The sequence below is a fragment of the Clytia hemisphaerica genome, unplaced genomic scaffold (assembly GCF_902728285.1).
Source record: "Clytia hemisphaerica strain Z4C2 unplaced genomic scaffold, Clytia hemisphaerica genome assembly, whole genome shotgun sequence".
NCBI lineage: Eukaryota > Metazoa > Cnidaria > Hydrozoa > Leptothecata > Clytiidae > Clytia > Clytia hemisphaerica.
In genome coordinates this window covers 67,937-84,362 of record NW_027104381.1, presented here as the reverse complement: position 1 = coordinate 84,362, position 16,426 = coordinate 67,937, and the positions used below count along the sequence as shown (strand labels likewise).

Sequence of the window (16,426 nt, the reverse complement as noted above, 5' to 3'; positions counted from 1 at the left end):
TTTTCATTTCAGACCCGCATGAAAATTGTCGGCAAGAAAGACAGTATTTACAGATCTACTGGAGACGGCCAACAATTCTTTAGATGTACGGGTGAAACAGCAGGCTCATGCAAACCAGGAGGAGTTTCCAAACAAGAATGTGCAGCTTGTCTTTTACCTTTCACATGTAAGTGACCTTATGATTAAATATTAAAAGAAAACATTAATTTGCAATTGATAAGAGCTTAGAAAAATGTTAGTATTTTTATTGGTAGATAATGAATAAGAATCAAACTTATGTTTTTGAAAGAGATTGAATGTAATACTCACTTTTAAATTTTAGCATGCCCGACGACCGCTTCAGAACCAACAATAGACACTCCCGAACCGACAACAACCCTTGAGCTGACAACAATTACCCCTGAGCCAACATTGACACAGAACCGATAACAACTATGACAAAAATCCCATGTAAGCTTTTAAAAATATTACATAACATCATGCACATTATAAACGATTGGACGTCACTTCTATTGTCTCTTTGAAGCAAGCTTCGTTGCCATCTTTATTTCAAAATTGGTATAAAAAATCCGACAATATTCCGTAACAATTTTATTCACAAGAGAATTATTCTAAATTGGGCAATATATTTTATCAACATTTTTCAATGCTGAAATGCAGAATTTAAACTGCGTGTGTACTTTTGAATCACTTTTTTCACTCCTATCATTTCTTTTATGAATTGAAAAAAAGGTATGCCAAAGTTAAGAACCTGTGTCATATGAATATCATAGTTTAAACCACATACTCTCTAAAATTACTCCATACTTTGATTTGATGATTTTGCCTCTGTCATTTTTGTTATGATATAGATAAAATACTTGAGAAAAATAGAAAAACCAGGAATAACAGAGACTTTAGTCGAAGTTTTGACGCTGTTAGCAAGGTATTCCCAAGAGGTATACCATCAAAATTCATTGTTTCATTTGATGATTTTAACGAGGCGGCAACGAACTAGCAGCTTTTTCTACAAAAATACAAAGGAGATGGATGTCCAGTCGTTCATATGTTCATGATAACATATGATAGCCATATAACGCTTAATGAACAATTTAAACAAGTTTTTCCCTCGCTATCCCTATGAGCAAAGGAGATTCTCTTTGAAATAAAAAGAATGTTAATTGAGCACTTCTCAAGCCAGGTTAGGTTAGCATAAAAATGTAGAAGGAAATTATATCTATTAGGAAAGCTCGACTACCCAAAGTCTGAAGTATTGAAATCTTGTTATATTTGGCTAACCAAAGGATCATCTGATTGCCCTGTTTCATACGGTTATAAGATTTTACTTTAATAATACAACCACTGACTTTATAAACCTTGGACGATTGGAGATTTTGAAATGGCTACCGACAAAGAAGTATTTGTAATGTTAAAGATTTGCCTAACAACAAACTGTGCTGCATCACTAGTGTACAAGCAAAACAGACCTAACCAGCAGGAACCAATTTCATAGAAACTCCGTTCAAAACATTTTTCTTGATCGGTATTGAGAAACTGTCTCCGTGGTCTATATGAGGCCCAGTGAATTCAAAGATATATCTTTTCAGGTCCTGCTGATGACTTCTCTGGTGACAAAGAAGACAGTTGATATGCTCATCCTGCTGATAATAGACAATTCTTAACTTGTACAAACAAATCCGGAGTTGGGTTATGTTTAAGTTGTCCAGTTACACTTGTATTTATCAATGAATGTGGACTTGGTAGTTGAAGGAACAAGTAAGTATTTAGTAATATATTAAATTAGTACGTTAATATGATATTGATACATAAAAATATTTAATAATGAAATTGACAGAAACACTAAGAATACATTAGAGATATCACCATAAAAAATTAGGCAACCAAACTTAAGCCTGTAATTTTTAGAGCATTTTAAAAATGTCTGTTAAACCCTTGTAAAGTCTGAAGACCCATGAACTATGAAGTTTGCACTCTTGAAACACTTAAAATTTAGAAACCTCAAAGGTATTTTTTCTTTCAGAACTTTTTTTAATGCAAAATATATCCCACTTCGTGGGAATAAACTTAAAAAGAGCCTAAAAGTCAAATGAAGAAATTGAAGCTATAAAGAAGTCTAGAATAACTTGATCGTTATAGACAGTGCCGTGGTGGCAGGAGAAGGGTCAGGGTTACTTCAAGAGGGACGCCAAAATATTATAATGATTTAAACCCAATTTAGACAGCTCTCAATGAAACGTGAAAAGACGCTCAATTATATTATATTATGAAATGCACCTTTTGCATAAGTATCTTGTATAATATTGGGTAAAACATTGATTTTTGGACCTACCACAGAGGTCCTTTAAATTAACTGATGTTCTTTCGTTCGTTCGTCTATTACCAGCTTTTCTCGGGATTGGCTTAAATTAGTTTTTTCTGATTTTTTGCTCAGTGATGGAAAATGGTGGTTGCCAAAAACTGACGGAGCCTGATTTTCGAAGAAATTTTTCTTTTTTTTGCATAAAAAAACTCTTAGCTGTGCAATTTTTGATAGTGTACACAAATTAATTTTGTATCGAAATTATTCCATTTTCAACGCGTTTGCAACCTTTATTTCTTGTGTCCATTATCTAAGAAAAGAACAGAAAAAATGTGAAAATCAATCTACTTTGACTTTCTCAAATCTTTTTTCTAGATCCTGACTTAAACTATGATCGACTATGTTTCGTTAATGGTGGAATTTGTTATATGCCCGCAGAGGTCGATGTTCATCAGGAAACCTTGGACAATCAGTAAGTGTCTGCGTGTACTTATGTTTTCATTTTTAGAATAAATCGAGGACGAGACCAAAATTGGTTATACACCAATCAAATTCTGAATATTGAAAGATTAGTTTCCTTTGGTCGGTGGAAATAGTTCTATGACTACCTCAAAAAATAATTATTTATGCCATTTTTCTTAATACAATAATGACCGGTTAGTGAGGGCTGTACTGAGAAATATTGCCCAAGATCAAGTAACGACCGAGCTTGCGAGGTTGTTGCGTTGACCGAGGGCAATATTTTCAGTACAGCCCGAAAAAAAACGGTCATTATTGTATTTGTTAGCCGTTTCCTTCAGCTTCGATTGATTTTGACCGCTTTATACAGGAAAAATAGCGAAATAAAGCAGAAAAAACAAGCGAAAAGAGATGAAAAATTGCTATAGTTTCTGACGTCAGAAATAAAAAATGAGAGAAATGATGTCAACGCATTGTTCATTTTCCTTTGAAAAAGTGACGTCACAATGAATTTTCCTAACGACGGGCAACTCTGGACAATGAAGGCCCGTCGTCATGCGAAAAGAACCAATTGCATTGCGCAAAAAGTCATGTAGCCCGCTTCGAAAAAGTAACCGGTTAACAATATCCGATAATACCCTTGGATTACTTTCAATCATTTTTGAATGGGAATCAAATTCAAAAGAGTCTAGGGACTCGAGGGTTTTCAGATCTTAAGCTCCGCTATGTTTTGTCTTTACATGACTCTCTCTTAGTACAATGTTCTGTCTCAGTTATATTAACTCCAGACTTTTTATTTTTCTCCGTTAGGTAATGCATACATTTCCCATTGATGGTTCGAAATTTTAAAAATGTGGACGAATAATTAATGAGATTGACATGATGAAATTGATTTAATGTCAAGGTACAAGGAATGAACCTGGTTGGGTAACTATATTTCTAACTTGTACGAATTTTTTTGCAAAGTCCATCCAACGTTCACGGCGTGCATTTTATGCTAGATGAGGACTAAAGTTTGCTACTGTATCCTGTTTTTGCTCATGTTTCTGCATTATGCGTGTGTGTCTTTCTGAAAGTTATGTATCTCTGCACCTAAAGCTGGTTAATTCTTATCATAAGAAAACATTTCCTTTGTGAGCCACTCCAAAACTAAATTTAGATTTCTTTGGAATAAAAGGGTAATATTCACTTTTCAATAAAAAGGGGACGGTGTTCTCAAATGGGGATGCGCAAACTTATAATCGTGTACACAAACACCGGAACTAACCTCCAAAATAACAAACTTAATGCGATACAATCGAATTGAGTATAACCGAGAAAACCATTGTTTTTATTTAATAAAATTAATAGAAATAAAAAATTGTTGCAGTTTTGAAATCCTTCATAAAAGGTACCATTTGAAATCCGTCAGGGAACGCTGATCTCTAGACAGGCAATAAAAGCGTTCTTTTGGCCTCACACATTCTGAGGTATTTTGAGTAAAACTGGATGACATGGCAAATTATTTTTCTTACTCTAGACTTATGTGATTAACCTTTTCAGTTCCTGAACAGTAAAATTGATCTTTTAAGTTGAGTGTTATCGTTATCTACGAAATTAAACCGGAATCGATAACTCGAAGTTTCGAAATGACGTGATATAAATTGACCAATTGTCAGTGTCTTTTACATGGGTATCGAATCTGCAACTTCATTTTCCTCCTCCCGAGGGATCTATTTTAAGCTCTGAACTTTTTCGTCTTTCAATGCTTCATAAAAGATGTCGAGCGAAAGTTGATGTAAATCGTATTTTGAACTTCCTATAGTTAATATTTTTAGAGGATTTTGATTGTCTGTGTTGATTCTTAACTGTTTCTCCTCCCAGCAAATGAGAAAAACTTTGAAGAAGCCCTATCGCTGCGTGCATCGACGATAAATGAACTGCTATGTAAGATAATTGCTTAGCACTTGTTAATTCGTGAGATAAAGCGGTTTCTATTCTATGTAGAAGACTGGCGGGTTTATGTTTCTGTACGTCATCTTTGCAGTGATCATCCAGTGAAGCCATGAATCCTCTTGCCTCGGATTAAACTCAGATTTCTCAACGTTAAGAGCCAAACAGCTGGTGAACAAGTTTTAAGTATCGTTATTACGTAATTCTGATCGCCAGACAAAGAAATATTCAAATATTCGAAATATTCGGTTCTGTGCATTTCGGCTTGCACACAACCGACTTGAGTCTTTGTCTCTCTGTCCTTGTACTCTAAGTTCTAGTGAATGGTCGTAGCAATGAATGGAAAGTGCAAGCGGTTGAACATCTTTCTTTATCTGAGTAGAATTTCTGTCTTACCCATCATTGTGCTGCACCCATCATGGCATTAACCCCTCGATTTCTCAGTATCAAAACCAAGACTAACATCCTTTCTGATGTAGGTAATAATGGTCGTGGTGACCTATTGTTTCAGTTTAGACATTTCTTTATCTTTTTTATTATTCACGTCAGAACCAAGCTTTGCTTTGTGTTTTAAACTGCCGGCATTATTCCTTTCGCAAAATTAATTTGGAGTTTTATTAAAAGTATCACCTAACGAAAGTCAATGTTCTGCACGAAGGAAAGTCTTCCAAGAAAGCAATCTTTTCCCTTCAATTCAGATGAACAAACCTCAAACGTATTATTTTTGTGCTTGTCCGGGCAACTGTTCTGGAATTGATCTCATTTTCCGCAGATGAAACATGACCTGTCAAAAGATGTCCTTGTTGGTTGTTTTTTCAGGGTGAAGGGGTTCCAGCGGGTCTGTGAGAAGGAGGTGTGGATAGATAAGTAGTTCTCCTTCAAAAAAATGACCCTTGTAGTTATTCCTTAGTGTACTAACTGATTTTACCCTCAAAATTGGTGTATACCACCCCCAAAAATGCCAAATTTGGCAATTTTTTCACTGAATTCCTCATTTTTGATACCATTTTACTGGGTACGTCTTATTAACGACCGTTCAAGAGTTAAATATCTCAATCATTTTCCAAGTTTGTTAATATATCTTTCATGCCTTGATTGAAGAAAATATTTTGTGATTTTTTTTTTTTGACTTTTGAAAAAAATGTTTTGAATTTTTTTGCTTCCAGAATTTTCCTAAAATTTAAAGTGAAAAATTGAAAAATGTGCTCACTTAGTACACCATATCCTACCAAAATCGACAAATTTGGGCTTAGACACCACCCATGTTGCAGTTAGTCTACTGGTGGAGTAACTGTTTTCCCAAATTTTGGTTTATATAACACCACGGTAGTAATTGTCATAGTGTTTATATAATAACTGCATGACCCCTCCCCTGAATAGCAAGTAAAGATTACTGACCTACGAACCTGTGCGGACCGAGCTCTACAGGGTCTTTCAAAATTTGTGCCAAGTGTTTACCCTAAGCGGAAGTATAATTCATAACATGACTTCTAATTATATCATGAACATATAAACGACTGGACATCTATCTTTTATTGTCTCTTTGAAGTGAGCTTCGTTGCCGCTTGTATTTCAAAATTGATATGAAAAATCCGACGATATTCCGTCATAATTCTATTTCTTTGAATTATATAGGTAAAAAGAGTTGTCAGAGCTTTAACATTACTCGTAACGCACAAAAATTTTTTTTCACAAGTTTGCAATATATTTCATCAACATTTTCCCACTCTGAAATGCAGAGTTTCATCTGCGTGTATACTTTTGAATCCCTTTTATCATTCAAATATTTTTTTTTTTATGACTAAGCTTTGTTCAAGTAGCAGGTTGTGGTGATGGTGTTGGCGCGGAAAGAGTTCTTCTTCTTCTTCTTCCGCCTCTTTTTCTTTTTTTTCATCTTCGACAACAAAGTCTACTTGTTTCTCACCCTCTTCTTCTTCCTCTTTTTTTATCTTTACATCATGCTATGCTCTTCCTTTTTGGACCTACTTCCGGGTACCCTGGTGGAGGTCCTATAAATTGACCCATGTCCGTTCGTTCGTTCGTCAGTTACCAGCTTTTCTCTGGATTGGCTCATTAATTGTTTCTGATTTTTTACACAATGATCCAAAATTGCAATGCCCAGAAGGTGACGGAACCAGATTTTTGAGAAAACAAATTAATTGGGCAAATTTGGGCCAAAAACTGCCTAAAAATAGGGTTTTTAGGACTTTGTGCAAAATCCTGTCTTTACTTTTTTCCGATTTTTTGTACAAAGATGGAGGGCAAGATTCTCTTAAGAATGGCTGAAGTGGTTTCACCGGAAAATTCTTATTCGCCTTAAAAAATGGATTTTCGTATTTTGGGGAAATTCGCTTTAACCAAATGGGAAAATATAGCTTTTCTCAGGATTTGCTTATTATTTTTTTCTGATTTTTTGAACAATGATGCAAACTGGCAATGCCTAAAATGTGACTGAGCCCGATTTTCAAAAAAATATATATTTAAGCAAATTTGGGCCAAAAACTGCCTAAAAATAGGGTTTTTTGGAATTTGTGCAAAATCCTATCATTATTTTTTTATGATTTTTTTGTACAAAAATTGAGGGTAAGATTCTCTAAAGAATGACTGAATTTGTTTTTCCCGGAAAATTTTTATGCGCCTTATTAAAAGATGAATTTTCGTATTTTGGGGAAATTCCCTTTAACCAAATAAAAAAATGTAGCTTTTCTCAAAGTTGACTCATTATTTTTTTCTGATCTTTTGCACAATGGTGCAAAATGGCAATGCCCGAAATGTGACGGAGCCAGATTTTTAAGGAATTTTTTTTTGGCAAATTTGGGCCAAAAACTGCTTAAAAATAGGGTTTTTTTTGGCCTGAATGGTTTAAGTGATTTTTGTATTTGGGAAAATTCCTTTTTATCAATTTACACTATTCAACACACAAGCTTTATTTTTCCATTCTGAATTTTTGTACAAGTATTGTCACTTTTTTCTTATTTTCATCTGATGTTAATCATTAGGTAGGTCCATTAAGCATGTGTTTGCTTATTCCTTCTTCTTCGATCACAAAGTTAACTTCCTCTCCATGTTCTTGTGGTGATGGTGATCGTTGTGGTGATTGTGATGGTGATGGCGCGGAAAGAGCTAAAGCTCCTTCTTCTTCTACTTTCTCGTTCTCTCTCCAGTAGTTCAGCAACCTTTCCACCAGCACCGCTTTAACCCCACTGCTTGCCAGGTTTCTTCGTCTTAGCTCTTCCCATAATACTTCCACTTTCATTTCCCTTATTCTTCCCTCGGTCAAGGGTAAGCAGTTATCATCGGCCGACTTTTTGTGGCGTTTTGAGTATGTTTGCCGATATGATGACCCTTTTCTTGACTGATCCCTTTCCTCGCTCCATATTCTCGTCTTGGTCAACCCTGTTGGAGAGAGTAGCAGGTTGTGGTGATGGTGTTGGCGCGGAAAGAGTTCTTCTTCTTCTACTTCCGCCTCTTTTTCCTTTTTTTCACCTTCGACCACAAAGTTGACTTCTTTCTCACCCTCTTCTTCTTCCTCTTTTTTTATCTCTACATCATGCTATGCTCTTCCTTTTTGGACCTACCTCCGGGTACCCCGGTGGAGGTCCTATAAATTAACCCATGTCCGTTCGTTCGTTCGTTCGTTGGTTTGTTCGTTCGTCAGTTACCAGCTTTTCTCAGGATTGGCTCATTAATTGTTTCTGATTTTTTACACAATGATCCAAAATTGCAATGCCCAGAAGGTGAAGGAACCAGATTTTTGAGAAAACAAATTAATTGGGCAAATTTGGGCCAAAAACTGCCTAAAAATAGGGTTTTTAGGACTTTGTGCAAAATCCTGTCTTTACTTTTTTCTGATTTTTTGTACAAGATGGAGGGCAAGATTCTCTTAAGAATGGCTGAAGTGGTTTCACCGAAAGTTCTTATTCCTTAAAAATGGATTTACGTATTTTGGGGAAATTCGCTTTAACCAAATGAGAAAATATAGCTTTTCTCAGGATTTGCTTATTATTTTTTTCTGATTTTTTGCACAATGATGCAAAATGGCAATGTCCGAAATATGACGGAGCCAGATTTTTAAGGAATTTTTTTTTGGGCAAATTTGGGCCAAAAACTGCTTAAAAATAGGGTTTTTTTTGGCCTGAATGGTTTAAGTGATTTTTGTATTTGGGAAAATTCCTTTTTATCAATTTACACTTTAACACACAAGCTTTATTTTTCCATTCTGAATTTTTGTACAAGTATTGTCACTTTTTTCTTATTTTCATCTGATGTTAATCATTAGGTAGGTCCATTAAGCATGTGTTGCTTATTTCCTTCTTCTTCGATCACAAAGTTAACTTCCTCTCCATGTTCTTGTGGTGATGGTGATCGTTGTGGTGATTGTGATGGTGATGGCGCGGAAAGAGCTAAAGCTCCTTCTTCTTCTACTTTCTCGTTCTCTCTCCAGTAGTTGTTCAGCAACCTTTCCACCAGCACCGCTTTAACCCCACTGCTTGCCAGGTTTCTTCGTCTTAGCTCTTCCCATAATACTTCCACTTTCATTTCCCTTATTCTTCCCTCGGTCAAGGGTAAGCAGTTATCATCGGCCGACTTTTTGTGGCGTTTTGAGTATGTTTGCCGATATGATGACCCTTTTCTTGACTGATCCCTTTCCTCGCTCCATATTCTCGTCTTGGTCAACCCCGTTTGGAGAGAGTAGCAGGTTGTGGTGATGGTGTTGGCGCGGAAAGAGTTCTTCTTCTTCTACTTCCGCCTCTTTTTCCTTTTTTTTCACCTTCGACCACAAAGTTGACTTCTTTCTCACCCTCTTCTTCTTCCTCTTTTTTTATCTCTACATCATGCTATGCTCTTCCTTTTTGGACCTACCTCCGGGTACCCCGGTGGAGGTCCTATAAATTAACCCATGTCCGTTCGTTCGTTCGTTCGTTCGTTGGTTTGTTCGTTCGTCAGTTACCAGCTTTTCTCAGGATTGGCTCATTAATTGTTTCTGATTTTTTACACAATGATCCAAAATTGCAATGCCCAGAAGGTGAAGGAACCAGATTTTTGAGAAAACAAATTAATTGGGCAAATTTGGGCCAAAAACTGCCTAAAAATAGGGTTTTTAGGACTTTGTGTAAAATCCTGTCTTTATTTTTTTCTGATTTTTTTGTACAAAGATGGAGGGCAAGATTCTCTTAAGAATGGCTGAAGTGGTTTCACCGGAAAGTTCTTATTCCTTAAAAAATGGATTTACGTATTTTGGGGAAATTCGCTTTAACCAAATGAGAAAATATAGCTTTTCTCAGGATTTGCTTATTATTTTTTTCTGATTTTTTGCACAATGATGCAAAATGGCAATGTCCGAAATATGACGGAGGCAGATTTTTAAGGAATTTTTTTTTGGGCAAATTTGGGCCAAAAACTGCTTAAAAATAGGGTTTTTTTTGGCCTGAATGGTTTAAGTGATTTTTGTATTTGGGAAAATTCCTTTTTATCAATTTACACTTTAACACACAAGCTTTATTTTTCCATTCTGAATTTTTGTACAAGTATTGTCACTTTTTCTTATTTTCATCTGATGTTAATCATTAGGTAGGTCCATTAAGCATGTGTTGCTTATTTCCTTCTTCTTCGATCACAAAGTTAACTTCCTCTCCATGTTCTTGTGGTGATGGTGATCGTTGTGGTGATTGTGATGGTGATGGCGCGGAAAGAGCTAAAGCTCCTTCTTCTTCTACTTTCTCGTTCTCTCTCCAGTAGTTGTTCAGCAACCTTTCCACCAGCACCGCTTTAACCCCACTGCTTGCCAGGTTTCTTCGTCTTAGCTCTTCCCATAATACTTCCACTTTCATTTCCCTTATTCTTCCCTCGATCAAGGGTAAGCAGTTATCATCGGCCGACTTTTTGTGGCGTTTTGAGTATGTTTGCCGATATGATGACCCTTTTCTTGACTGATCCCTTTCCTCGCTGCATATTCTCGTCTTGGTCAACCCCATTTGGAGAGAGTAGCAGGTTGTGGTGATGGTGTTGGCGCGGAAAGAGTTCTTCTTCTTCTACTTCCGCCTCTTTTTCCTTTTTTTCACCTTCGACCACAAAGTTGACTTCTTTCTCACCCTCTTCTTCTTCCTCTTTTTTTATCTCTACATCATGCTATGCTCTTCCTTTTTGGACCTACCTCCGGGTACCCCGGTGGAGGTCCTATAAATTAACCCATGTCCGTTCGTTCGTTCGTTCGTTCGTTCGTTCGTTCGTTGGTTTGTTCGTTCGTCAGTTACCAGCTTTTCTCAGGATTGGCTCATTAATTGTTTCTGATTTTTTACACAATGATCCAAAATTGCAATGCCCAGAAGGTGAAGGAACCAGATTTTTGAGAAAACAAATTAATTGGGCAAATTTGGGCCAAAAACTGCCTAAAAATAGGGTTTTTAGGACTTTGTGCAAAATCCTGTCTTTACTTTTTTCTGATTTTTTGTACAAAGATGGAGGGCAAGATTCTCTTAAGAATGGCTGAAGTGGTTTCACCGGAAAGTTCTTATTCCTTAAAAAATGAATTTACGTAATTTGGGGAAATTCGCTTTAACCAAATGAGAAAATATAGCTTTTCTCAGGATTTGCTTATTATTTTTTTCTGATTTTTTGCACAATGATGCAAAATGGCAATGTCCGAAATATGACGGAGCCAGATTTTTAAGGAATTTTTTTTTGGGCAAATTTGGGCCAAAAACTGCTTAAAAATAGGGTTTTTTTTGGCCTGAATGGTTTAAGTGATTTTTGTATTTGGGAAAATTCCTTTTTATCAATTTACACTTTAACACACAAGCTTTATTTTTCCATTCTGAATTTTTGTACAAGTATTGTCACTTTTTTCTTATTTTCATCTGATGTTAATCATTAGGTAGGTCCATTAAGCATGTGTTGCTTATTTCCTTTTTCTTCGATCACAAAGTTAACTTCCTCTCCATGTTCTTGTGGTGATGGTGATCGTTGTGGTGATTGTGATGGTGATGGCGCGGAAAGAGCTAAAGCTCCTTCTTCTTCTACTTTCTCGTTCTCTCTCCAGTAGTTGTTCAGCAACCTTTCCACCAGCACCGCTTTAACCCCACTGCTTGCCAGGTTTCTTCGTCTTAGCTCTTCCCATAATACTTCCACTTTCATTTCCCTTATTCTTCCCTCGATCAAGGGTAAGCAGTTATCATCGGCCGACTTTTTGTGGCGTTTTGAGTATGTTTGCCGATATGATGACCCTTTTCTTGACTGATCCCTTTCCTCGCTCCATATTCTCGTCTTGGTCAACTCCATTTGGAGAGAGTAGCAGGTTGTGGTGATGGTGTTGGCGCGGAAAGAGTTCTTCTTCTTCTACTTCCGCCTCTTTTTCCTTTTTTTCACCTTCGACCACAAAGTTGACTTCTTTCTCACCCTCTTCTTCTTCCTCTTTTTTTATCTCTACATCATGCTATGCTCTTCCTTTTTGGACCTACCTCCGGGTACCCCGGTGGAGGTCCTATAAATTAACCCATGTCCGTTCGTTCGTTCGTTCGTTCGTTCGTTCGTTCGTTCGTTGGTTTGTTCGTTCGTCAGTTACCAGCTTTTCTCAGGATTGGCTCATTAATTGTTTCTGATTTTTTACACAATGATCCAAAATTGCAATGCCCAGAAGGTGACGGAACCAGATTTTTGAGAAAACAAATTAATTGGGCAAATTTGGGCCAAAAACTGCCTAAAAATAGGGTTTTTAGGACTTTGTACAAAAAATGAGAAAAAAGTAAAGACAGGATTTTGCACAAAGATGGAGGGCAAGATTCTCTTAAGAATGGCTGAAGTGGTTTCACCGGAAAATTCTTATTCGCCTAAAAAATGGATTTTCGTATTTTGGGGAAATTCGCTTTAACCAAATGGGAAAATGTAGCTTTTCTCAGGATTTGCTTATTATTTTTTTCTGATTTTTTGCACAATGATGCAAACTGGCAATGCCTAAAATGTGACGGAGCCCGATTTTCAAAAAAATATATATTTGGGCAAATTTGGGCCAAAAACTGCCTAAAAATAGGGTTTTTTGGAATTTGTGCAAAATCCTATCATTATTTTTTTATGATTTTTTTGTACAAAAATTGAGGGTAAGATTCTCTAAAGAATTACTGAATTTGTTTTTCCCGGAAAATTTTTATGCGCCTTAAAAGATGAATTTTCGTATTTTGGGGAAATTCCCTTTAACCAAATAAAAAAATGTAGCTTTTCTCAAAGTTGACTCATTATTTTTTTCTGATCTTTTGCACAATGATGCAAAATGGCAATGCCCGAAATGTGACGGAGCAAGATTTTTAAGGAATTTTTTTTTTGGGCAAATATGGGCCAAAAACTGCTAAAAAATAGGGTTTTTTTTGGCCTGAATGGTTTAAGTGATTTTTGTATTTGGGAAAATTCCTTTTTATCAATTTACACTATTCAACACACAAGCTTTATTTTTCCATTCTGAATTTTTGTACAAGTATTGTCACTTTTTTCTTATTTTCATCTGATGTTAATCTTTAGGTAGGTCCATTAAGCATGTGTTGCTTATTTCCTTCTTCTTCGATCACAAAGTTAACTTCCTCTCTATGTTCTTGTGGTGATGGTGATCGTTGTGGTGATTGTGATGGTGATGGCGCGGAAAGAGCTAAAGCTCCTTCTTCTTCTACTTTCTCGTTCTCTCTCCAGTAGTTCAGCAACCTTTCCACCAGCACCGCTTTAACCCCACTGCTTGCCAGGTTTTTTCGTCTTAGCTCTTCCCATAATACTTCCACTTTCATTTCCCTTATTCTCCCCTCGGTCAAGGGTAAGAAGTTATCATCGGCCGACTTTTTGTGGCGTTTTGAGTATGTTTGCCGATATGATGACCCTTTTCTTGACTGATCCCTTTCCTCGCTCCATATTCTCGTCTTGCTCAACCCCGTTTGGAGAGAGTAGCAGGTTGTGGTGATGGTGTTGGCGCGGAAAGAGTTCTTCTTCTTCTACTTCCGCCTCTTTTCTTTTTTTTTTCACCTTCGACCACAAAGTTGACTTCTTTCTCACCCTCTTCTTCTTCCTCTTTTTTATCTCTACATCATGCTATGCTCTTCCTTTTTGGACCTACCTCCGGGTACCCCGGTGGAGGTCCTATAAATTAACCCATGTCCGTTCGTTCGTTCGTTCGTTGGTTTGTTCGTTCGTCAGTTACCAGCTTTTCTCAGGATTGGCTCATTAATTGTTTCTGATTTTTTACACAATGATCCAAAATTGCAATGCCCAGAAGGTGAAGGAACCAGATTTTTGAGAAAACAAATTAATTTGGCAAATTTGGGCCAAAAACTGCCTAAAAATAGGGTTTTTAGGACTTTGTGCAAAATCCTGTCTTTACTTTTTTCTGATTTTTTGTACAAAGATGGAGGGCAAGATTCTCTTAAGAATGGCTGAAGTGGTTTCACCGGAAAATTCTTATTCGCCTTTAAAAATGGATTTTCGTATTTTGGGGAAATTCGCTTTAACCAAATGAGAAAATATAGCTTTTCTCAGGATTTGCTTATTATTTTTTTCTGATTTTTTGCACAATGATGCAAACTGGCAATGCCTAAAATGTGACGGAGCCCGATTTTCAAAAAAATATATATTTGGGCAAATTTGGGCCAAAAACTGCCTAAAAATAGGGTTTTTTGGAATTTGTGCAAAATCCTATCATTATTTTTTTATGATTTTTTTGTACAAAAATTGAGGGTAAGATTCTCTAAAGAATGACTGAATTTGTTTTTCCCGGAAAATTTTTATGCGCCTTAAAAGATGAATTTTCGTATTTTGGGGAATTCCCTTTAACCAAATAAGAAAATGTAGCTTTTCTCAAAGTTGACTCATTATTTTTTTCTGATCTTTTGCACAATGATGCAAAATGGCAATGCCCGAAATGTGACGGAGCCAGATTTTTAAGGAATTTTTTTTTGGGCAAATTTGGGCCAAAAACTGCTTAAAAATAAGGGTTTTTTTGGCCTGAATGGTTTAAGTGATTTTTGTATTTGGGAAAATTCCTTTTTATCAATTTACACTATTCAACACACAAGCTTTATTTTTCCATTCTGAATTTTTGTACAAGTATTGTCACTTTTTTCTTATTTTCATCTGATGTTAATCATTAGGTAGGTCCATTAAGCATGTGTTGCTCATTTCCTTCTTCTTCGATCACAAAGTTAACTTCCTCTCCATGTTCTTGTGGTGATGGTGATCGTTGTGGTGATTGTGATGGTGATGGCGCGGAAAGAGCTAAAGCTCCTTCTTCTTCTACTTTCTCGTTCTCTCTCCAGTAGTTCAGCAACCTTTCCACCAGCACCGCTTTAACCCCAATCTTTGCCAGGTTTCTTCGTCTTAGCTCTTCCCATAATACTTCCACTTTCATTTCCCTTTTTCTTCCCTCGGTCAAGGGTAAGCAGTTATCATCGGCCGACTTTTTGTGGCGTTTTGAGTATGTTTGCCGATATGATGACCCTTTTCTTGACTGATCCCTTTCCTCGCTCCATCTTCTCGTCTTGCTCAACCCCGTTTGGAGAGAGTAGCAGGTTGTGGTGATGGTGTTGGCGCGGAAAGAGTTCTTCTTCTTCTATTTCCGCCTCTTTTTCCTTTTTTTCACCTTCGACCACAAAGTTGACTTCTTTCTCACCCTCTTCTTCTTCCTCTTTTTTTATCTCTACATCATGCTATGCTCTTCCTTTTTGGACCTACCTCCGGGTACCCCGGTGGAGGTCCTATAAATTAACCCATGTCCGTTCGTTCGTTCGTTCGTTCGTTGATTTGTTCGTTCGTCAGTTACCAGCTTTTCTCAGGATTGGCTCATTAATTGTTTCTGATTTTTTACACAATGATCCAAAATTGCAATGCCCAGAAGGTGACGGAACCAGATTTTTGAGAAAACAAATTAATTGGGCAAATTTGGGCCAAAAACTGCCTAAAAATAGGGTTTTTAGGACTTTGTGCAAAATCCTGTCTTTACTTTTTTCTGATTTTTTGTACAAAGATGGAGGGCAAGATTCTCTTAAGAATGGCTGAAGTGGTTTCACCGGAAAATTCTTATTCGCCTTAAAAAATGGATTTTCGTATTTTGGGGAAATTCGCTTTAACCAAATGGGAAAATATAGCTTTTCTCAGGATTTGCTTATTATTTTTTTCTGATTTTTTGCACAATGATGCAAACTGGCAATGCCTAAAATGTGACGGAGCCCGATTTTCAAAAAATATATTTGGGCAAATTTGGGCCAAAAACTGCCTAAAAATAGGGTTTTTTGGAATTTGTGCAAAATCCTATCATTATTTTTTTATGATTTTTTTGTACAAAAATTGAGGGTAAGATTCTCTAAAGAATGACTGAATTTGTTTTTCCCGGAAAATTTTATGCGCCTTAAAAGATGAATTTTCGTATTTTGGGGAATTCCCTTTAACCAAATAAGAAAATGTAGCTTTTCTCAAAGTTGACTCATTATTTTTTTCTGATCTTTTGCACAATGATGCAAAATGGCAATGCCCGAAATGTGACGGAGCCAGATTTTTAAGGAATTTTTTTTTGGGCAAATTTGGGCCAAAAACTGCTTAAAAATAGGGTTTTTTTTGGCCTGAATGGTTTAAGTGATTTTTGTATTTGGGAAAATTCCTTTTTATCAATTTACACTATTCAACACACAAGCTTTATTTTTCCATTCTGAATTTTTGTACAAGTATTGTCACTTTTTTCTTATTTTCATCTGATGTTAATCATTAGGTAGGTCC

The 16,426-nt window shown here is 36.5% G+C and overlaps 1 long non-coding RNA gene across 1 annotated transcript; it reads left to right on the top strand.

Annotated features, from left to right (window-relative positions):
- Positions 1-322: 322 nt before the first annotated feature.
- On the top strand, positions 323-3,685 carry LOC136819188 (uncharacterized). Its single transcript, XR_010848405.1, has 4 exons — positions 323-450; positions 1,587-1,755; positions 2,675-2,771; positions 3,569-3,685. It is a non-coding gene; the product is annotated as an uncharacterized lncRNA (long non-coding RNA).
- Positions 3,686-16,426: the final 12,741 nt, after the last annotated feature.